Genomic DNA, 23,043 nt, shown 5'->3' on the forward strand with positions numbered 1-23,043 from the left:
ACAAAGAGGGTTATAAGAACATGGGAGACTGTAGAAATGGTTAGTGAGCTAGGAGACCTTTTAAAAATTGGCCAAAATATTAAAAGGAAGAATGCAAAAGGATTTGCAGGGAAATGGGATTGAAGAAGATCTCTCCATCACAAAGACTAGGAAATGGTGATTGGAGTAGATTGTTCCAGTGTTAGAGCCAGGGAAATGGGATTGGATCAGATTGTTCCAGTGTTCGGGCTAAGGGAATGGGATTTGAAAAGGTTGTTTCAATGTTAAAGCTAAGGAAATTGGATTGGATTAGATTGTTCCAGTGTTAGAGCTAGGGAAATGGGATTGGAATAGATTGTTCCAGTGTTAGAGCTATGGAAATGGGATTGGAATAGATTGTTCCAGTGTTAGAGCTATGGAAATGGGATTGGAATAGACTGTTCCACTGTTAGAGCTGGGGAAATGGGATTCGAATAGATTGTTCCAGTGTTAGAGTTAAGGAAATGGGATTGGAATAGATTGTTCCAGTGTTAGGGCTAGGGATTTGGAATTGGAGTAGATCACTTCAGTGGTTGGGCTAGTACTAGCACAATGCAGAATAGCCTCCTTCTGTACTTTAGTTTTCAGGGTTCTTCTGGGAGAAATGGTGCTTAGATGTAAGAACTACTGTCATTTTTGCAATTCATAATTCACTGTTACTAAATTACAACAATAAAATAACAAATCTGTTGTTAGAAAAGAAGCTCATTAGTTATAAAGGTAGACAGGTCATATTCAGAGAGCTGGAATACCTAAATGGACCTACAGATAAAAAAAGTTAATCAACAGGGAGATTCATAAAAACTTAGACAGATTGAAAGGTTCACATGTATGTTTTGATAGCCAAGCAGATACATGGATAGATACAGAGATATGTACACAGATAGGTACAGATGAATACACAGACAGGCAAATATTGGTGTGTACCGAGGTAAATCAATAGGCAGGAAAGAGTTACATCCAAGTAAAGAAATAGAAGGATGGATGGAAAAGTAATAGATCTAGTGATATAAAAATGGACAGTTAGAATGCAACAATAAAGAGGCAACTTATTATGCAAAGTTAGGCAGTAGGAGGATACAAATATATAGCTCGTAGAAACAAATAGGGTCATTTTTGTTCATGGTAGATTAACTTGATTCATAGATTTCTGGGTAAAAACTAAAATCTGCAGAAAATACACATACACAATTTCAGATCTCCCATGTCAATGCTCACGTGGATTCTGGGTCTGGAGTATGGTCAAGATATGGAGGTGCTAATCTGTTCTGTTCCTCTAAGAGCACTTCAAAAAATCCCTATGGTGAAGTGGTCTAAATAGGAAAATGCAGATAAGTATAGCTGCTTGTAAACGCATCGTAATAAAGTGATACTTTGAAGTGTGACAATTGGAGTGTGACAGACATTGAATGTGAGACATTTCTTTGTATGAACAATAGGGTTTTTTTTTACTTATAAATAGACAAATACAAATAGGCTGGCAAGAAGTAGATAACTGGAAAGAGGGGGAGAGAGAGAGAGAGAGAGAGAGAGAAAGATTGTAGTTAACAATCCAATGCTTAAACATGTTTACAGATCTATTGACAGCATTTCACAGTGTAAGAAGATAGCCGCCTATTAGTTGACTACAACTTTTTTATATAAGAGTGCCCGTTTTTCAGAGTTGGAAGGTCTTGAATCAACCATGGTTGAAAGTTGAGAAACTGACAGTCCATCTCTCAGCTCATTAAAAATCCAGCGTGTTTTCAGTTGCACCCTGTTCAGCAGGAATCTTACTGGGGGAGCACTTTTTTCACATTGAACCTAATGATCGTAGCAGAGGTGCTTGATAACTTCCATTGAAATGTTTTACACAAGTTTTATGAAATTCTTGAAGTTCATTGAATCCCCTGGCTTCCTGGGGATTCAGGAACCTTGCAGAAAGCTTCAGTAAAGCCCTCAGGTCATTACAAGTTAACTGTAATGTTCGGAAGCTGCAATGGGAAAAGAGCGGGCAATGCCAGCAGCCTCTTCACCTAGAGATAAACTGATCTTCAATAAAATTACAGAAATGTGCATGCCTCTGAAATAGAAAGATAAAATAGGAACTTTATAAATTCTGAAATCATCCGCTTATTTCCAACTTGCCAGTGATTTTGGTTAAGTAAGGACATATGGTGTTTAAAATAGTTTCAGGGACAGAGACACCTGGCAATATATGTAGGCAGATCTTTAAAGGTAGCAGGACAAGTTGATAAAGTTGCTAAGAAGCCATACGGAATCCTTAACCAGTTTTTTGCTGAGTTGGCTCAACTTGGGAGGCCTTTAAGAACTCCTAGATTTTTGCTCCTATTGCCGTTTCCAGCACTTTTGTAGGGCACAGATAACCAGCCCGCACAAAGCACCTCCAATCTTGCTGTCTCCATTGCGGGGGGTGGGGGACAGGGGGCATTTCAAACTCCCAAGCAATTTTGATGGAGTCAGGCCTATTCCATCTGTAGACATCCTTACAGCCTCTCAGAGGAACTCTAGTCCAGAATGGGGAACTAACAAACACAGCCATACAACATGTCTATTGAAGTACATTGCCCCTCTTAACTTCTCTCAAAGTGTCACTCAATCACCACCAGTCATTATATCAACTTCAGAGAATTTTGTGTCCACTTCAGAACTCTTAATCTTGTGCAAATAAACACATAGTCTTTCTTTAATATGGGATTTCAATGCCTAAGTTATGACAAAGCAATAGAGATGTCAATCAAACAAGGCCTACACTTTCCCTCAGGCAATGTAAACAATGTAAACATTGCCTGCAGAGTTAAGTAGATTAGTCATTCTTAAAGCTCAGCCAAGCATTAAAATCAGGCCATCTGAAAAACAGATGTCTGCTTCTGTTGATACATTTGCCAGAAGGCCTATTTATGAATGCTTGACTGACCTCCAACAATGACTAATTCATTTAGCTCAGCAGGGGCTTTTTTTGGTTGGCATCTCTATTACCTCCTAATAACTAAATGTTTCTTTAATATGGTTTTCCAATGCTTGTGAGCTTACTTACACAGATTAAAAGGTTTGAAGTGTTGAAGTGGATAAAAGATTATTAAAAATTTATACTATGGATGATTGTGGTTGGTTGACATTTGTAAGAGGTTGCAAGCTGAGAAGTTATTTTCCCAAAGTATATCTTCAAATACAAAGCTTATGTTGCCAGTTTCAGGAATGTTTCAAAGACTTGCCAGGCTTGCCAATGGCTCATTGGTTCTGTACATAGTGAATACTGAAAGAGTGGGTATGGAGGATGTGGGGGTGAGGGGTGGGTGGAAAGGGCATGCAGGGAAAGGGGGGATATGAAAGGGATATGGGAGATATGAGGAACATGGACGGAGCATGGGGGTGGATGGGGGCTGGGGAGGGGGTGGGGAGCAAGGATTTGAGGGTCTGACATTCATGATTACAACTGAGCCACTGACCCAGAAAATAGGAGGTGACAGGCCTGACTCCATCCCACCTCCATGACACAAAAATAGGATGAGCAGGGTTCTCCTTAACAGAGATGAGTTTGAGGGGTTGAGAACTTTCCTGACTCCTGATACCCGTCTGCTTGATGAAAATCCTAACCCTTATCTTTATGAATAAGGGCCTAGAGCACAAAGGCAGGGAAGCTATGCTAAGCCTTTAAAAATGCTGGTCAGGCCTCAGCTGAAATATTGTGTCCAATTCTGCACACCACGCCTTAGTAAGGATGTTAAAGCACAGAGCAGCTTTAGTAGAATGGTACCAGAGATGTGACATTTCTACTCTGTCTAAATTTCTAAATTTACAAATGACACCAAATTTGGGGGGACAATCAATACTAAGGATGACTGCAAAAATTTATAGGAGGGCATTTATAAATTTGTAGAATGAGCAAGTAATTGGCAAATGAAGTTCAACACAAACAAATGTGAGGTAGCACATTTCGGTGAGAAGGAGAATGGGGGAGGGTCACATATTATTTGGAAGGTGCAAGTCTAGGTGGGGTAGAGGAACAAAGAGACCTCAGAGTACAAATATCTGAATACAATCACTAAAGGTTGCATCACGGATTAGCAAAACCATAGAAAAAAGCAAACCGAGCATTAGGCTTTATTTCTAGAAGGATAGAATTGAAAAGTAGTAAAGTTATGCTAAAGCTGTACCGAACATTGGTTAGGCCACATTTAGAGTACTACATGCAGTTCTCAGATTTTCGTTCCAGTGGTTGGGGGGTTGGGGATTGGGGGGGAGGAAGGGGGTGTGGAGTGTGCAGCTGTGTGTTGGAGTCAGGCCTGCCACTGCTGGAAAAGGATCAGAGACAGCCACAGGCGCTGCTGAGAGCTGAGGTGAGTAAAAGGCTCACCTCTATGCGCTGGGACTTTCGCCCAGTTGACATCCCCTCATGCCACAACCGCTCCCCATGCCCTATTTATGGCAATTCATGCCAATCCATGTCCCCACCCATCCCCAATGGCCCCTCATACTCTCCAGGCCAACCCATGCCCCTTTAACCACCCCCATAGTCGCTTATAGCCCCTATGCCAGCTTAGTGACAATTCCATGCAAATCCATGACCCCCACTCATGTCTCTGGCCCCTTATAGCTCCTATACAACTCACCCAATGTCCACCATGGGCAGACCTAAGGGACCATGCTGAGATGAAACAAAATACAATTCTAAGCATCTATTACAGACTTTGCTATGTAAAACAAAACTCTCATAGATAAAAGCCCATTCAATACATTTAAATCCCTTCAAATATTTAGTACTTTATTAAAAACAAACACTTGTATTCATAGCCCACATCAAAGACAGTTAATCCCTTAATAATCTCCTGGAGGTGTCAATTAAACTGTGATCTTACAGCCCCCCAGTGTGATAATGATAGGTTGTGGAAGTAGTCAAGCTGCAGCACTATGGTGTTTCTGTGCTTAGAGGGCTTGGCAAATAATGATCAGAGCCTTTTAAAACCAAACGGGCTTTGAGGAGTTGAAAGATGGTGGCCTGCTGCTTGGTTAGACCAGAGCTGCTGGAGTCCTACCTCGTTGGCGTTAGGGCAGCAGACTGAGCTGTGAGGCTGGAAATGTAATATTAAAATGATCTAAAAGGTGAGAGGCATGGGGACATGTGACATGCCCCAAAAATGGGTTAATTGCAGCCTTGCAAGCAGTTTCTGTGCTCCTGGCCAAATTCCATTATTTCTCTTAGGAGTGAAATGAGGGTTCTTAACACTTCTTCAGGCATAATGAGTTTCAATGACTCTGGCTTTGTTACCATCCTGGCTGAGGGTCTCAGTTCATCTGTTAGTCGCCTAGTTTCTTGATTACAATGTGGCCTTACTATAGGCTGCGAGATTCCACATGGGTGGGAATGGAACGCTTTTGTTTTTGTAGTCTCTATTGGAACCTTCCAGAACAGATGGCCAATCTTGAGAGTCATGTGACCTGTAGCAGCCATTTTGTGGCTCTGCAGAAGTCCATTTTAAAATAACAAAAAAGAATAAAGTTTTGACACATACAGTTTTGATTTCTTTTCATGTTGTATTCACATAACACCCGTTAGCTCTAACGGCAGAAATGGGATCCGCCAGAAATGATGGCAGGGCAAGGGGGCTGGAGGGGGCTGGGGGGTGGTGGGTGCAGTTGTGCTTCTTCCTGCTCCGATACAGTGATGAAGCCCTGAATGAATCTCTCCCTCACTCCCTCCTTCCTTAGTGCTTCCCTTCTTCTCTTAGGACCTACTCCATGAAACTACAATCTTCTTCATAGGCAAGCTACTAGCAACGTTGAACAGGCATCTGCAGCTCTTTAGCCTCATATATATGAGGCTCAATACTGGGTGTGTCTCGGGCCTACCTATCCTGATGCAGGGGTCAAACTAATTTCTAGGCCATTGTATTGAGAATTAAGTTTCAAAGCTGGGCTCTGTCTGTGTAAAAATGAGAGCAGTCCAAATAATCCAAGGTTGTGCAGTGTGTTGTAATGTCCTCAGGATATGATAAGGGACCATATAAATGCAAGTCCATTCCTAGTGCGAGAGAATTTTCCTTGTTATTAACAGGGATAATGTCAATACCCCTTTTAAAGATGGAAAGGCAAATTAAAAGATGAGAGTATGGTTAAAAAATAGATTAAAAGCCTCTGGTACTAGCAGAATGCTAGCTGTAGCTGCTTAGAGTTCATTTAAAATCTCCCACAGAAGTTAAGTTTTACTGGCATTTTATCCTCATTAGGACACTGTCATATTCTCCAACCACAAGTCTGCTTCTTGTATTATGCATGAAGGTGAAGGTGTCATTCCATGTAGTAGGGTTAAATGCCCAAGCTAATTCTCGTGCTGTATCCCCTCTGGTTAATTGTTGACTCTGACTAGCCAATTAATAATTCTCATGGTGTATCCCCTCTGGTCAATTATTGACTCTGACTAGCCAATTAATATCTCTGACAAGCTACTCTTTAACTGTAGAGTTCCATTACATGTCAAAACTGACTGACAGGTAAGAAAACGGATCAGCCCTGAGAGAGGAAGCAGCATTGGCCCTCTGACACATGGCCTTGGTCAGATTGGTAACACGTGCATTTGTTGAAATTTATAACTATCCGGTGAGATTGCATGATGGATTGCTATAACATTAAAGTGTCAATGTATTCACAAATCACTGATGAGGGATCTATTTCCCTTGTGACATTTCCAACAACATTGCAAGGTGAAAGTATAGGAAATACATTTTTTGTTAGAAATCTACATAATACAGATGTCTCTAATGTCCAGTGTGGAATTGAACATTACAGATTAGGCCCAGCCTCATTTTGATCTCTGGTCTGTGCTGGGTTGATATGAAAATATGTGTCCTATGAGATACATAGGACCCAAGACCTAATCACTTGTACAAGCATGGAGCAGCTTAACCAATGACCCTCAAAGGGCTACTCAAAACAAAATCTAGTGGACCTTTTATTTAATAGATCTGAGAGAAGAAGGAATGGTCATTCCTGCTCCAGATAAATACTCCAACTCACAGCCTGCCCTTATACGGCCAGCCCTCAGACTGCCTTCTACCCCTTTCTCCAGGTCTAGACTATTGGGAAATTCCAGATAGAAAACAATCGATTTCCAACCCTCACAAATGCTGCATTGGAGTCCCAGTTTGGCACATTCAGCTCAGTAAATTTATAGAAAGACTCAAACTGGCAGCAACAATGCCCACCAACCAGTTCAGCTAGTCCAGTTCAGTTCCTGGTCAGTGGTAACTCAGGATGTTGATAGTGGGGGATTCAGCGGTGGTAATGCCATTGAATATCAAGGGGCAATGGTTGGATTCTCTCTTGTTGGAAATGGTCATTGCCTGGCACTAGTGTGGTACTAATGTTACTTGCCGCTTATCAGTCCAAGCCTTGGTATTGTCCAGGTCTTGCTGCATTTGGACATGGACTGCTTCAGTATCTGAGGAGTCGCGAATGGTGCTGAACATTGTGCAATCATTAGCGAACATCCCCACTTCTGACCTTATGATGTAAGGAAGGTCATTGATGAAGCAGCTGAAGGTGGCTGGGCCCAGGACACTATCCTGAGGAATTCCTGTAGTGATGTCCTGGAACTGAGATGACTGACATCCAACAACCACAACTATCTTCCTTTGTTCTAGGTATGACTCCAACCAGCAGAGAGATTTCCCTCAATTCCTATTGACTCCAGTTTTGCCAGGGCTCCTTGATGCCATACTCAGTCAAATCTGCCTTGATGTCAAGGGCAGTCACTCTCACCTCACCTGTGGAGTTCAGCTCTTTTGTCCATGCTTGAACCAAGGCTGTAATGAGGTCAGGAGCTGAGTGGCCCTGGCAGAACCCAAACTTTTAATCCTTCATTTATAAGGTTTTAGTTATTCATTTATAATCATCTATCCATACTCTTAAACGTATTACTTGGAGGTGGTGGTGACAACTTCAGACTCATGCAACATTAATCTTTCCAAGTCTTGACATCAGCAATGGCAAAGATGCTTGAAGGAATCATTACTGATGCACTATATAGCCAAGGAAATATCAAGGACATCTAACATGCATTCAGAGAAAGGAGACCCTGTCTTATTAATCTAATGGCACTTATGGAATCGGTTACCAGGATAGTGGAGGATGGAAACCTAGTAGACAAAATGCTTTTGACAAGGTGCCATATAACAGGCTTCTTCTCAACAATATTGAGGGCAGAAGCATCCCAGATTTCCACTAAGTGTGGTAGCAGATGGGAAAAAAGTCATTTTACCCGCTGGCCACAATGGCGGGTTTTCGCGTTGTGTCCCAATCCCACCTCATTAATTATGCAGTCACAGGAAACATGCCATCAAGCTGGCAGGCAGCCTCTGATTTGCGCACCATGCCATATTTAAACTGCAGCCAAGCGCACACTTCTCAATGCTTGCAGCCTAGGAGGGCACCGGCAAAGATATGACCCCCAAAATGAAGAAGAGTGCAGCCTCCTGATTCAGTGATGCATTCCTGGGTTGCCTTCTGGATACCGTGGAGGCCTGCTCTGATGTTCTCTACTCTGGCTCTGGCCGCAGGAGGACCATCAGCTTCACCACCCCAGCTTGACCACCCCAGAGGTGGTCAGTGCCAATGCTGCACACAGGAGGTCAGTCTTCCAGTGCAGAAAATGGATGAACGATCTCATCCATGCTGCAAGGGTAAGGCAACCATCTCATTACTAAACACACACTCACATGGCCATCACACATTCACTGGCATCTCACTCACTGCCAGCTCAAAGGACATCACCACCCATTCTCACACACACCCTCACATCTCCATCTGGCCTCATCTCCTCTGGAGACTGCCTCCCCAGCTTTACCATCTTGAGGCCACGTGCATAGATCAACATGCGCCCCCACACACCCTGGGATACCCCCCTTCCTCAGTAATGCCCTACCCCTGCAGCCTCTTCATTTGTCTGAGGCCACTTCTCCCCCTTCCCCACACAAGCCCTACCCTGCAGCCATTGGTAAACCACCCCTTGCCTTATGACTGGTCTGGCAGGTAGAGACCTGACTGTGAGCCCTCCCTAAAGATGATGCCTGCAAAGCCTGATGTTGATGATCATGAGTGCTGCTCAAAGCAAGGTAGGCACACAAACCTCAAAATCCTGAGCAAAGCGCAGCTCGCCAGATGCCCGTCACTTATGTACAGTTGTGTGTGCAATCATGCTGTTGTACCCAGATGATACAGCATGGGGGGGGGGGGACAATTCTGGCGAGCAGGGTTTCTAATGAGATGCAGATATATTAAAATGACACTCCTGACGTGCAGCGGCAATGAGGATGGAAAATTCTGCCCTGAAACTCTGGCTATCAGTGAAAACATAATGTGCTGGATTGAAAATTGCCTGAAAGCCCATAGACAGAGAACGATTGCAGATGGAATTGGATCTGATTGGAGATCAATGTGTTAGGACAATTCCTACTTACTGTTTTTATTAATGATCCAGATGTGGAGGCTGGTGGATAGTTCTGAAAAATTTGCAGATGATATGTACAAGAGTTAATGTTACAATCCATGCTTGCCTACTATAAGTAAATCTAAAGGTGCTGAGAGATTAGTTGCATGACTGGCAAATTATATTTAACTTAGAAAGGTACAGTATTATGCAGGTGGGCAGATGACTGCTTAACAGGCATACACCATCCAGGGAAGATAGCTGAAGTGGATGAAGTCAGAAAGAGACCCGGGTGTTCTATTGCCTGTGTATTCATGGCTGATGTCATGAAGCAACAGTTGGGGAAAATAGGGAAATAGGGTGTATTTATACACTATTAAAACAAAACTATCAAATTCATTGGCTAGGTCTTGGTTATAACTTTGTGTTGAATTTTGGGTTAAATTTTCACTACCCAGGCATGTAATTACCTTGGTTTAAAGTGCCTATTAAACCCTATTTCTGCTTCAGGGCAGGGCGATTCGAAGGCTTGCCTCGGTTCCATGGGACGTGCGCCTAGCTGTTTTAAAAGCTGTTAGGCCCTCTAGTCCTCACCCTTCGTACCTCTTCGCACACCCACCTGCTCCCCATATTCTCTCCATGCCATCTCACATGCCCTCCATACCCTCAATTCCCCCTCCATGCCACCTCTAACTCCCATGCCATCAATGGAGTCATGGCAGACCTCCAAAGCCATTTGGAAATGAAAAAAACTCTTCTAACAATCTAATTGAGTTCTCATTCATACACACTTAATACTGAAAAAAAATCCCATTCATGAAATCCATTCAAAGATTTTGAATATCAAGTTGTCAATCTTTTATAAAAACAAGCAGCTTTCTATTCAATAACCTCATCAAAGACAGCTAATCCTTTAACAGTCTCTTTAAACTGTCAATAAAAATGTGAACTCAGCAACCCCCCCCCCCCAGCTGAGATAGGTGCTGTGTAGCTTTTGAAACCCAGCCAAGCATTCATAATGGCCTCAGCTGTAATGGCAGCCCTTGTGAAATGTCAACAAATAACTTTATTGAAACTGCAGGATCAGATGGTAATGGTTCTTATGAACCTACACCAGATGGCCTGCCAATTAAAGTAGACTATCAGAGGGTTTTTTTTTAACTCAAACTGACAGTTTCAGCCAGTTTTTGTTTCGTAATAAAAGGGCTGAGGATTTAAAAGAACTTCAGTTCATGACACTTAATGGATCTTATCTACCCTTGAAGAGTATTTATATGTACTTCTTAAATTCTCACACGCTACTCTTACACTGCAGGGCAAGGCCCTTGAAATAGCGAAAATGGAGTCTGTTTGAACTCAGTGCTCATTTCAAATGGTCCTGCTGAGTTCATATTTCCTGGCTATATAATTTATACCCCGCCCCCATTCCCTGCTGGCAAAAGCTGGATCTGCCGGAAATGTGGATTTCCACCTCTGGGTCCCACCTGCCATTTTTAAAAGTCTCCAGAGTTGACTCAGCTCCGACCCTGGTCTCCTTGCATGGTGGGTGATATTGATGCTTTGGAAAGGATACAATGATGGGTTACAAAATTAATTCCCAAAGTAATTTAAATTAAAATGTTTAGCTTACCCGCACAGATTGAAAAAGCTGGGTAGATATAGTTTAGAGAAGTGTCAATTTAAGGTTGGTTTGATGGAGGTTTGTAGGATGATAAGCTCATGTTTGTTTAGAATGTCTGAACTAAATAGATTAGGAAGGGTCAGGGTCACAATCACAAGGTGTGTACAGGCAGACTAAGTGAAACGTTAAGAGGTGGTACGCTTTGCTGAGAATACTGAACCTTTGGAACAGCCATCTTGTGCTATGAATGCTGATTTGTTGAGTTCATTCAAGCAAGATCTGAATCTGTTTCTGGTCAGGGCAGAGAACAACATCAGCCAGCATTTAGATTGCCCTTTATCATTGTGAAACATCATTGCACTTCACAGAAAGGAGTGAGAGGATAAGGTAAATAAATATATGTTGATTAGAGATAAGGAAGAGAGGTTGAAAAAGTTCCAGACGGCCTGATTAATGGGTTTTGGGGAGACGTTTTAAGTGCGGCAGAGATGTAGTAAGATGGAGAGGTTTAGAATACAAGAGTAAGGTTCACATTGGCTCAATACTATCCTATTGATGGTGGAATGGAAAGAAAGGGTAGCAGTAGGAGGGAGTCAGGGATGGAGGGTACAAGCTCGAATGTAGGGATGGCAGAGATTGCAGGTGTAGAGTGAGGTGAGGCTATAGCGAAATAAAGTTTAGTGTTGTATTAATTAAACCAAGAAAAATTTGGCATGGAACTTACAGCATTTGCAGTCACACATCTAGAACTTAACATTTACATATCAACAAAGTTTACTATACACCACACAAATGTTGCATATGGCAGATGCTCTATTTGAATACAGCACAGATCCTGTAATTGGGTCCTTTTTCTGAAAGTTCACAGTTCATAAGCGGCCTGCAAGAGCAAAAAATTCAGCTAAAGCATTCACGACAGAAAAACAAAATGCAGAAAAGCATATTTCAGTGGAGTTGAAACACCTGAGTTAATAAGTGTACACTGAATGGCAGCTGAAAGCCTTTGGTTAGGAGATGCTAGCACTGCTTTTATTCACAAGATGATTCAAAAGTGTAGCCCACACATTTCAGTAATACATATAGGCATTGTGCTCCATGCCTCCCTCCCTCACAGTTCAATCTGCACACCCACACTATCCGTCAAGCCTGAAAACAATAATTGTCCATGCTAGAACGAGTTACATAGAAAATTGACTTCATACTTCCAGACAACGTGAGAATGGGAACCCACATGAACCATTTGTTCATTTGCTCAGAAGAGTCAAACACAATTCTCTCATGGCCTGAAGGTTGGACCAAAGTTAAACTCAATCTTCTTTAATTCAAGGAAGTGTAAAAACTACCTATAAAAACAGAATGGAGTTGTGGTCAGCACTAAAAAGTACTGTTAATAAAACTGGAGAAAGTAAAGGGATTGTTTCTGAGTCAGAAACATGCAAACAGAGAGCATGATCAGAGAAACAGGGCTGGAGTGTGATAGCTTTCTCTCTGCCTCATGTTTCCTTGCAATGAGGCTTTATAATCAATGTAGCTTCACTGATTTTACCTTCTGGTTCCATGAGTATCACACACCGGGCAGATATCCCAGTTATAGGAACATATGGACAAGGAGCAGGAGTAAGTCGTTCAGCCCTTCGACCCTGCTCTGCCATTTAATAAGGTCATGGCTGATCTGATAGTAACCTCAAATCTGCATCCCGCCTACCCCTGATTGCCTAACACCCACTTGCTTACCAAGAATTTATCTAGCTCTGCCTTAAAAATATTCAAAGGCTTTGCTTCCACCACCTTTTCAGGAAGAGATTTTCAAAGACTCACGACTCTCTGAGAAAAAAAAATATTCACCTCATCTTGGTTTTAAATACCCCTTGTTTTTAAACGGTGACCCCTTGTTCTAGATTCTCCAACAAGAGGAAACATCCTCTCCACATCCACCCTGTCAAGTCCCCTCAGGATCTTATATGTTTAAATCAAGTTGCCTCTTACTCTTCTAAACTCCAGTGGATACAAGCCTAGCCTGTCCAACCTTTCCTCACAAGACAACCCACCCATTCCAGGTACTAGCCTAGTAAACCTTCTCTGAACTGCTTCCAATGCATTTACATCCTTCCTTAAACAAGCTAGCCAATGCTATACACAGCATCTTACATGTAGTCTCACCAGTGCCCTATACAACTGAATCATAACCTCCTGACTTTTGTATTCGATTCTACTCGCAATAAATGATAACATTCTACTAGCTTTTCTAATTACTTGCTGTACCTGCGTACTAGCCTTTTGCGATTCATGCACTAGAACACCCAGATCTCTCTGCAATTCAGAGCTCTGCAATCTTGCACCATTTAGATAATAAGCTTCTCTTTTATTCTTCCTGCCATAATGACAATTTTGCATTTCCCACATTATACTCCATTTGCCAGATCTTTGTCCACTCACTTAACCTATCTACATATCTGTTTGTAGCCTCCTTATGTCCTCTTCACAACTTACTTTCCTGCCTATCTTTGTCGTATTAGTAAATTTGGCAACCATCCCATCCAGCCCTTCATCCAAGTCGTTTATGTAAATTATTAGAGAAGATAACTCCCAGGCATCTAATGCTATTTGTTGACCATTTACAATTATGCAAACTGATCTGATTGTGTCTCATGAGAACTTGCATCCAAACTGAAATTGCATAATAATGCTGTAGATGTTTCCATCTTTCCTGCACATCTTCTTGGACAGTGATACTTTATCAACTTGCCCAGAAGGAAGGCTCCAGCTGGCAATGGGGACACAATTGTCAGATTTTGGGCCCAGTAGTGGTGAGGGGCAACTCCTTCCACAGAAAGGGCACAGACCCAGGCATCAGGAAGGCATGCAAGAGGAAAGAAGGGCAGGAAGGAAATGGAGGCCAAACCCTCAACACTGGATCTACCTGCCGCAGAACAAGTTACCAGGAGATAACCGAGAACCAGTGCCATGGGACACCGTGACTCTCCAGGAAGATGGTCATGGTGATCTGTGCCCTTGAGGCCAAAGACCTCACACCTCGCAGCACTGGTAGACATACCCTGCCAGTGGCTGTCAAAGTAATTGTGGTCTTGATCGTCTTTGCTTCTCGCTCCTTCCAAAATCGGCTGGGGACCTGAGTGGCATCTCACCAACAGCTACATACCATTGCAGCTTGCTGGTCACTGGTGCATTCTTTGCCAGAGCTGGATGGCATATTCATTTAGCAACAGACACAGCCTCACAGGGACAGAGGAGATTGGATTTCATCTGCATCTCTGGATTCCCTCAGGTGCTGGGTAACATTGTTTGCATGCATATGGTCATCAAGGCACTGAGTGACTAGCCAGTGAGACTCATTAACAGGAAGTTGTTGAATTCAGCGCTCCAGGAAGAGGACCTCCTTCCTCCCCCTCAGTCTCCAGCATTAGATCCAGGTGGGCATTGAGCAGTTGCCTGGTCTGGTGCCCAGGCCTCTGGCTCTCCTGTGACATTTTGCTTCCTCCTGGTTCAGCGGAAGGCCTCAGCACACCTCTCCCTCAGGAAAAGCAGCAGCCTTAGTGATGGCTGCCGCGGAGAGTCGAAATCAGCCCCACATTACATCTGACCCATCTCTGTTCCTCTCCCCACTGGCTTTACATGAACAGAAACTCCATTTACATATCAATAAAGTATTCATGCCCATGAAAATCTGAACCTTAATCAGTTTCCCAGCAGAGGCAGGTTTCTGGCCTGGAAACAAACCCAGTCATGATTCCTGTCTCTGTAGTGAAAATTTAACCCTGAGTGTGGGTCAAAACTAACAGACTAAAGTAGTCGAAGAAAGCATACATCCTTTCTGCCTTGACTGGGTATGTTCAGTTACGCAACTGTAAGATCCCCAAAATTGCTACTTTGCTTGTTAAGATTGTCAAAAAAAAAGTGCTGAACAATTGAGCCAGGGCTTTCATTTTATTCCATTAGAAGCTTGTTCTGCCTATTAATAATAATTCTGCTTTACTCTAAAAGAGTTGGAAGAATCAGCTTTGCTTCTTAAGACCAAAATATACATGTTCAATTCAGGTTTCAGATAGCAAAATTAGATAAGTGCATTTGAGGAGCTTTTACAAGAGATGCGAGGTTCTCTTTCCAAGTTTTAATCTTTTGGAAGCAAACTACATTATAAGAAATTTTACAACTATTATCATCGCCTAACATAATATCAAGGAACTGACAGCACACATCAGAACCATCAGATTGCTGTCCCCTGAAACTAGTGTTGACTTCATTTCATACTCATGTGGCTGAATTTTCTCAGTGAAGGTGATGCCCCCTTTCTGGAGCTGAAAGCGTGACCCTTAGGTCGCATATTGTCATTGGTGGTTGTCATTAAGGTCAGTGGCCCTCCCCCAAGAGCTACTGGTCCAATCGGAGGGCTAGCAGCTCAGCATCCTCAGCGGCACACTGCTAGCATGGCCAGTGCTGAGGTCACAACTCTAAGGACAGGGCACCTCAATGGCCATGCACGCTCACAGAGAGGTGAGTTAGGTTGGGGAAAGCCATGGCCAGGTAGGCAGACTCTGATATTTGGAGAAGCCCGGGTCATCAGCGGTGCTCTTGCCACAGGGACAGCCTTTGCTGCCAGGGGCCTCTCTGTGGGCCATGGAGTGTCCATTAAGGAGGGCCATCCTCCGCAGAACCTGCTAAGAGGCTGGCAGGGTTTACCTTGCAGTCTCCCCATGCAGCGGCATGCCCTCCTGTAACAGGCAAAATGCCTGCAGGGATGAGAAGTGGTTCTTTGGCTGCCTGGTAAGTAGCGGTGCCACCAAAGTTCCTGAAGCTGATGCCATGGCAGTGGAAAAATGCTGGGTTTTCCGCCTGAAGACTTACACCACTGTAATGCCAGCCACCCGCCTCCCAGCTTGTCTCCAATATGGCCAGGAAAATGCAGCCTATGCTCTCTGGCTCATATTTTCTAAGTCTGCTGGTTAGATTCTAGTTTCTGTGCTGAGAGGAGTTGAAGCTTTAAAACAAAATCATTGAAACAACCATTCTCCCCACTCAATACCAGAATCCCTGACGATTTATGAAGTGGTGTTTTTCTAATATCCGTGCCCGTAATTTCCCCTCTCCCCTCATTCTGAAGATCCTGCAAAACAGTTACATGGTCCTCTTGTTGCTTGCCAATTGGCCATTTTTCATCTGTGAAGTAGATAGTGAGTAACAGAAAATGATTTCACCATGAAAAATGGCATGGTTCTCTGCTCGGCTACATCCAAATATGTGTCTTTTTCAAAAGGAATCACTACACAGCAATCACCAGCAAGAAACCTCTTTGATGTTTGTCCTCTCTAGTTCAGGGTCACTGAACTCAACCATATTGCTTGAGTTATGATTAGCACAGATTGGAAATCGAGTTCTGCTCCACAGGGATTAGTACTGTGCTGGGCAGTGCCTTGACCATGAGGGAAACCTGGAGGCAGGCCTTACCGAGACACAAGTTCTGAATTATCTTGTAGATTGCAAAACATGAAGAACACAACAGTACAGTCCATTCCTGGTCATGTGACCTTGCCATAGCTGCTTAATATTTATGAAATGCAATCTGATTCTGACCAGCTGTTTGGCAGTAAGTCAAGTGTTGTACATAAGTACTTTATACAGATGAAACTAATTATGGAAACATTAAGGATCAGCAAGGTTAAAAAAAACTGTACACCAACAGATGCTAGTCAGTTTTCTTGCTACAATCCAAGTGGTGCCCTGCTAATTTCACATTATATTCAACCACCTAGAGACCTGAATCTTCATACGCATCGTAATATTATAATTGAGATCTCCCTATATTAATTATAGGGTTGACATTTAGTTCCCTCTTTTACTGAATTCCACCCACGTTCCTATCAAAGGGGTCAAAGGTCAAGTTGCGATAACTGGCTTTCACAACCTGTCAATCATAATGGTCCTAGATGCAAGGGTTTCATCATTACATAGTTCATTATTGGAAAAATAAATATTCCACTATACATCTTGATTGGGCAGAAAGTGCTGTCAGGCACTATTGAAATGGGTAGTCTAATCTGGGAATGTTTAAGGTCCTATAATGGAGGTAAAGGGGAGTGAATTGTGCAGAAAAAACAGTTCAGAACTCTCTTTGTTTGCCCCACAACCCTCACCATATTCCAATCCTCTAAATAACATCACTGTGTAACTCCAAAGAATTACTATTCACTTCCTAATGTGTAATTTTACTTTTCACTGACAAGAGCAAATTGAAATCTAACATAAGTTAATTAATCCTTAATGTTCTGAATTGATAAAGATCGGCCATTTTATGGAAGCAATACAAATCACAAATTCTGTATATTTGCTATAGTAACAGGAGTAGTTCATGCAGTCCCTTGAACTTGTTCCACCATTCAATAAGATGATGGCTGATCTGTATCCTAGCTTCATCCAGCTGCCTTGAGTCCCTAACTCTTAATAGCAAAAATCTATCAATCTTAGTTTGAAAGGTATTAATTAAGCTATACCTACTGCCTTTTATGGGAGAGAGTTCCACACTTCTATCACCCTGTCTGTGAAGTGTTGCCTAACTTCTCTCCTAAATGTTCTGGCTCTGATTTTAAGGGTGTAGAATATAAGAACATAAGAAATAGGAGCAGTAGGCCATTCAGCCCCTCAAAGTTTCTTCACTGTTCAATAAGATTATGGCTGATCTTTGACTTCTTTTCCACTTTCCTGCTCAATCACCATTTCCCTTGATTCCTCTAGAGACCAATAATCTATCTAACTCTGTATTAAATATGAAGAAAAGAGTTGACGTTTCGAGTCCTCATGACCCTTCAGCAGAACTGAGTGAATCTTAGGAAAGGGGTGAAATATAAGCTGGTTTAAGTTGGGGGGGGGGGGGGGGGGGGGGTGGTGGGGGGAGAGAAGTTGGGGGGGCTGGGGTGGTTGTAGGGACAAGCAAGCAGTGATAGGAGCAGATAATCAAAAGATGTCACAGACAAATGAACAAAAAAACACAGAGGTGTTGATTTTGGTGATATTATCTAAATGAATGTGCTAATTAAGAATGGATGGTAGGGCACTCAAGGTACAGCTCTATGGGGGTGGGGTGGAAAGCCTAGCGGGGCATAAAAGAGTTAAAAATAATGGAAATAGGTGGGAAAAGAAAAATCTATATAAATTTTTGGAAAAAACAAAAGGAAGGGGGAAGAAACAGAAAGGGGGTGAGGATGGAGGAGGGAGTTCAAGATCGAAAGTTGTTGAATTCAATAGTCAGTCCAGAAGGCTGTAAAGTGCCTAGTCAGAAGATGAGGTGCTGTTCCTCCAGTTTGCGTTGGGCTTCACTGGAACAATGCAGCAAGCCAAGGACAAACATGTGGGCAAGAGAGCAGGGTGGAGTGTTAAAATGGCAGGTAATTCTGTTTTTGTTTTGGAATTCCAACATCTGCAGTTTTTTGTTTTTATCAGTATTAAATATATTTAACGACTGAACATCCACAGCTGTCTGGGGTAGAGAATTCTAAAGATTCACAATCTTCAGAGTGAAGAAATTTCTCATCTCAGTCACAAATGATCGAAGCCTGTGATTATGCCCCCTGTTCTGGACTCTCCAAGTTAGCTCAGCATGTACCCTGTCAAGCTCCTCAGAATCTTATAACTTTCACTCAGATCATCTCTCATTCTTCTGAACTGAAACAAGTATAGGACTAATCTAGTCAGCCTCTGGTCATAGGGCAGCCGTCTCGTTCTGGTATGCTCCCTTCCCTACAGGTGGAAAAGCTTAGCTCAACCTTCTCTGACAATTCCTTTCAAATCCTAAAACAAGGTCAGTAATAAATCCACTTAACCTTCTATATTCCAGGAAATACGAGGCTAGTTTACATAATCTCTCCTCATAATCTGATCCTTGTAGCCTTGTTAACATTCTGGTGAATCTGTGCTGCACACTTTTCAAGGCCAAAATAGCCTTTGTAAGGTGTGTTGCCCTGAACTGTACACAATGCCCTAGATGTGGTCTATCTTGGAGCTTTTATATTTCCTCCCCATTATACAGTAATCCAGCCCTCTGGTTAAAAAGGCTAACGCTGTATTAAGCTTTTTGATTTTGATTTGTACATAACCACTACATTTTAATGTTCTGTGCACCTGAAATCGCTTTGGAGTTCCATTGTTCCTAGCTTCCACTGTTTAAAAGATACTCCGACCTATTCTTTCTTGGTCCAAAATGGATGACCTTGCAATTACCTGCACTGTGATCCATCTGTCACAATGTTGTCCGCTTACTTAATCTACCAAAGTCTCTTTGTAACGTTATACATCTGTCTACACTGCTTACTATGCAACCAATCTTTGTGTCATCAGAAAACTTGGATATATGGCTGTCGATTGTGTTATCTAAGTCGTTAATAAAGATAGTGAATGGTTAAGACTGTCAGTACAGGTTGTTGTGAACACCATGCACCATTTACAGTACATATGTGTTATCCTTACTTGCTGAGCTGAGTTTTACCATGGGCTTTAAGACTTGGGAATCGCACCAAAACTTGGGTTCTGAGCCTTGGCAATTTGATCGCAGACTGCTCTCCAATCAGAGAGTCAGCAGCTCTGATGCCTAAGTAGCCCCACAGGGTGAAATGGGTGCTGCTGAAGGAGACCTTGGGTGTACTTTAAAATGGAAGCACACTTGGACAGGTAAGTCGCATTTAAAACTTAGGGGACTGAAAATGGGCTGCAGGCCGGGGCGGGAGGGTAGGTGGGTTGGTAGTGAAACCCTCCCCCCCAGGAAGATCTTTGGGGCCACAGGGGCTGACTTCCCTGCCCACAGTGCATTCTTTGCATCACGGAGCCTCTAGTTCTGATAGACCCAGAGCTGCTGAAGGGAATACGCCTCCATGAAGCTGGCACCCTAACCACGTACGCAATGAGGGACATCCCGCTGTCGGTAAATGCCAACGGCTCTGTAAAATGGCCCCCAATTGCGCCTTAATTATGTAAATCAGCTTCACGGCTCCATGTGGCGGGCAGACAATCCACCTCGCAGTTCTCTGTTGGGAAACTTCCCCAGCGGCAGGACTGCGTTGGCAGCTGACCCCAACACAGCTGGTCAATATTTTAGCAGCCCACTCACCTTCACCCAGCCACCTGCTGCCACCCAGAAGCCAGTAAAATTCAGCCCTCTGTATCTACTGCCTAATTAATTTCCTGACCAGGTCAATAATTTGCCTTCAATTTGATGGGGTTTAATATAGCTAACAGTCTCTTAAGTGAAATCTTTTTGAATGCTTTCCGGATCTCCATTTAAACTACATAGATAGATATTCCCCCGTCCACTGCTACTTTAGATACTGCCTCAAAAAATTCAATTTGTTTTGTTAGGCATGATCTGCCCCTAACAAATTCATGTTACCTCTCTCTAATCAGCTCAAACTGCTCTGAGTACTTGATCACTCTGTCCTTAATTATTGCTTTCAATAACTTCATCACAATAGACATTAGACTCATAGGGGACAATTTTCTGCATGTCGGGCAGGCTGGTCAGGAGCGGGCGCGGGCGGACGCGGGGCTGATTGCCGCCTGTGATCGGCTCCGCGCCACCATTTTATGTGGGCAGACCAATTAAGGCCCGCCCAGCATGAATCACGGCTCCCAAGGACAGCGGGAGTGGGTGGACGGCAACAGGACTTCAATAACCGCTGGGTCCAATGGCGACCTGGAAGCCTGTTTAAAAACAGCACAGGCAGCCTTCCAAAGGCTGGCAACGATGGCGGCCAGAAGGGTTCCCGAGAGCGCTCTCGGAGAGCAGGCCAGGCAGGAGGGCAGGTCGGCGGGACACTGTGCCCCTCGATTCTCGGATGAGTGCCTTGCTGCCCTCCTCGAGGAGGTGGCAGCACGGCGTAAAATCATCGTGCCAAGGGATGGGAGAAGGAGGCCCCCCCCACATGAGGAAACGTGCCTAGCAGGAGGTGGCAGAAAGGGTCGGCACACACGATGTGGTGCGATGCATCTGGGCTCAGTGCTGCAAGCGCTTGAACAACCTGTTGCGATCAGGAGGGGTGAGTACTGTGTTGGCATGGGTCACTTAGCACAGCAGTTAGGTTGACCCCCCACACCCCAGCTCTGAATGTAGTTACTGCATTGAAATCATTCATGGCATGTGGCCTTCGCTGGGTGGGCCAGCATTTATTGTCCATGCCTAGTTGACCCTGAGAGGGTGGTGATGAGCTGGCATCTGTATCCGCTGCACGTGGTGCCTTTACACCCACAGCACTGTTTTGGGGGCAACCTCAAGGATCTGTACATGGCGCAGTGCTGGAACACTGAAACATTTCAAAGTCAGGATGCTGACTGAATGGGAGGGAATCTTCCAGATGGCGGAGCACCCATCCATCTGCTGACCTTGGCATTCTACGTGGTAGTGCTTCCTTGCTTTGGAAGGTGATACAGTGTGAGTGGCAAATGTGATGGAAGCAGCATCTGTGCAAGGGGGTCAGCCCTGGGTGCTTGGACTGAGTGTATGGCGGCTCCAGGGTCACGAATCGGATGAGCCCTGCAATGTTTCACTCAGGTAGGGGTGGCAGGGCTGCAATGGCAAAGCAGGTACAGGGTGGGCTAATCAATGCTCCTCTCAAGAGAAGACTACACAAAATAACTCTGAGCCGATGCGGACTGGCGGAGGGCAGGCACAGTTGCTAATTCTCACCAGATACGGGCAGGAGACTCTTGAGCTGAAGAGGCACCATGCACCCAGTCAACCGGTAGCAGTGAGGTTGGCTGCCAGTGGGAGGTAAGAATGCCGTGCACTGAGTTCACAATGTCTGGCAGTGCAAACATTCCACTGTTGACTGTTTAGTGAATCCAGCCTCCAACATGGGATGCCCATTGATTATGGAAGGAGGAGCGCCTCCTGATCTGGGGGCCGGGCATGCATATTAACAGTGTCATGACTTCAACTAATTAAATGTCCTTGTTCTTCCTTTCACCCTCCCTGAGGCACGTCTGGACCGAGGAGGCAGAGAGCCTGCCACTGACACCTGAGGGCCCTGAAGAGTTACAAGCACCAGCATCACACCATCTCTGCCAGGCAAGCACCAGCGCAGATACCAGTGCCTCAGTGGGGATAAGATCATCGGCTAGTGTCCTGGGACATAGTGGTGAGGGCACCTCACACTTGCTTGAGGTTCAGGCGGAGGCAGAGAGTGCCCAGGGTGCTGGCAGTTGGAGGACGGCTACGGACCAGAAACATGCTCAGTCGGTGGCTGATGATGGGCCTCTGGAGTCATCCCTGAGGCAGCAGAAACTGGATGTCCAGCAGGGTCTGCGGGAGGATCTGGCAGAGATTCATGAGGAATGCGTGCCATGGTCTCCGTTGTGGAGGAGTCCATGTGGAGCATGAGCAATGCAATGACCCTCACAGCCGAACGCCAAGCCTCCTCCATGGAGAGAGTGGCAACTCTCTTGGAGAGGCTCCTCCAGGAGAACAATCGCTGCTTTCTGGGGTTGCGCTCGGACCTGCCAGCCCTCACAGCGGCATTGACCTCAGCTGGTCAGTGTCAGTGTGGGAAATGGATTGGGCACCCAATACCCCAGCTACGTGCCCATCCATCAATGGTGAGCAGGGAGGTTCGGAGCAACCTCACATTGGCGCACGAGCTGCCTGTCGTTTCTGCGGGCTCCTTTCAGCGTGCTCCGGATGAGGGCAGCAGCTCCTCCATCCCTCTGCCAGTGACCGTGACATCTGATGCTTTAGTTCTGAACAAGGCTCAGGGTGCTTCCTTACTTTTGCAGGCGTACAGGAATCCATGATGTTATGAGTGAATTGTTTGTCATTGAGCTTTATTGACAAGGCACATAGTTAATGTTCCTAACCAGGCAGATGTTGCTCTCAGGTACCAAGTATGGAGCCCGCAGCCCTGGCATGTGTTGGAGGTCCATCTGTGGTATGCTAGCTGAAGGTTTGTTGGATTTAAGCCTCCCGGGTGTCACTGCTTCCCTGGAG

The 23,043-nt window shown here is 44.2% G+C and overlaps 1 protein-coding gene across 1 annotated transcript in view; it reads right to left on the reverse strand.

The window, feature by feature from the left end:
* Window positions 1–23,043, reverse strand: part of ajap1 (adherens junctions associated protein 1) — a 191,445-nt gene that overhangs the window by 120,764 nt on the left and 47,638 nt on the right. The gene's annotated exons all lie outside the window — the stretch shown is intronic.

The sequence above is a fragment of the Carcharodon carcharias genome, chromosome 15 (genome assembly GCF_017639515.1).
Source record: "Carcharodon carcharias isolate sCarCar2 chromosome 15, sCarCar2.pri, whole genome shotgun sequence".
Taxonomy (NCBI): domain Eukaryota; kingdom Metazoa; phylum Chordata; class Chondrichthyes; order Lamniformes; family Lamnidae; genus Carcharodon; species Carcharodon carcharias.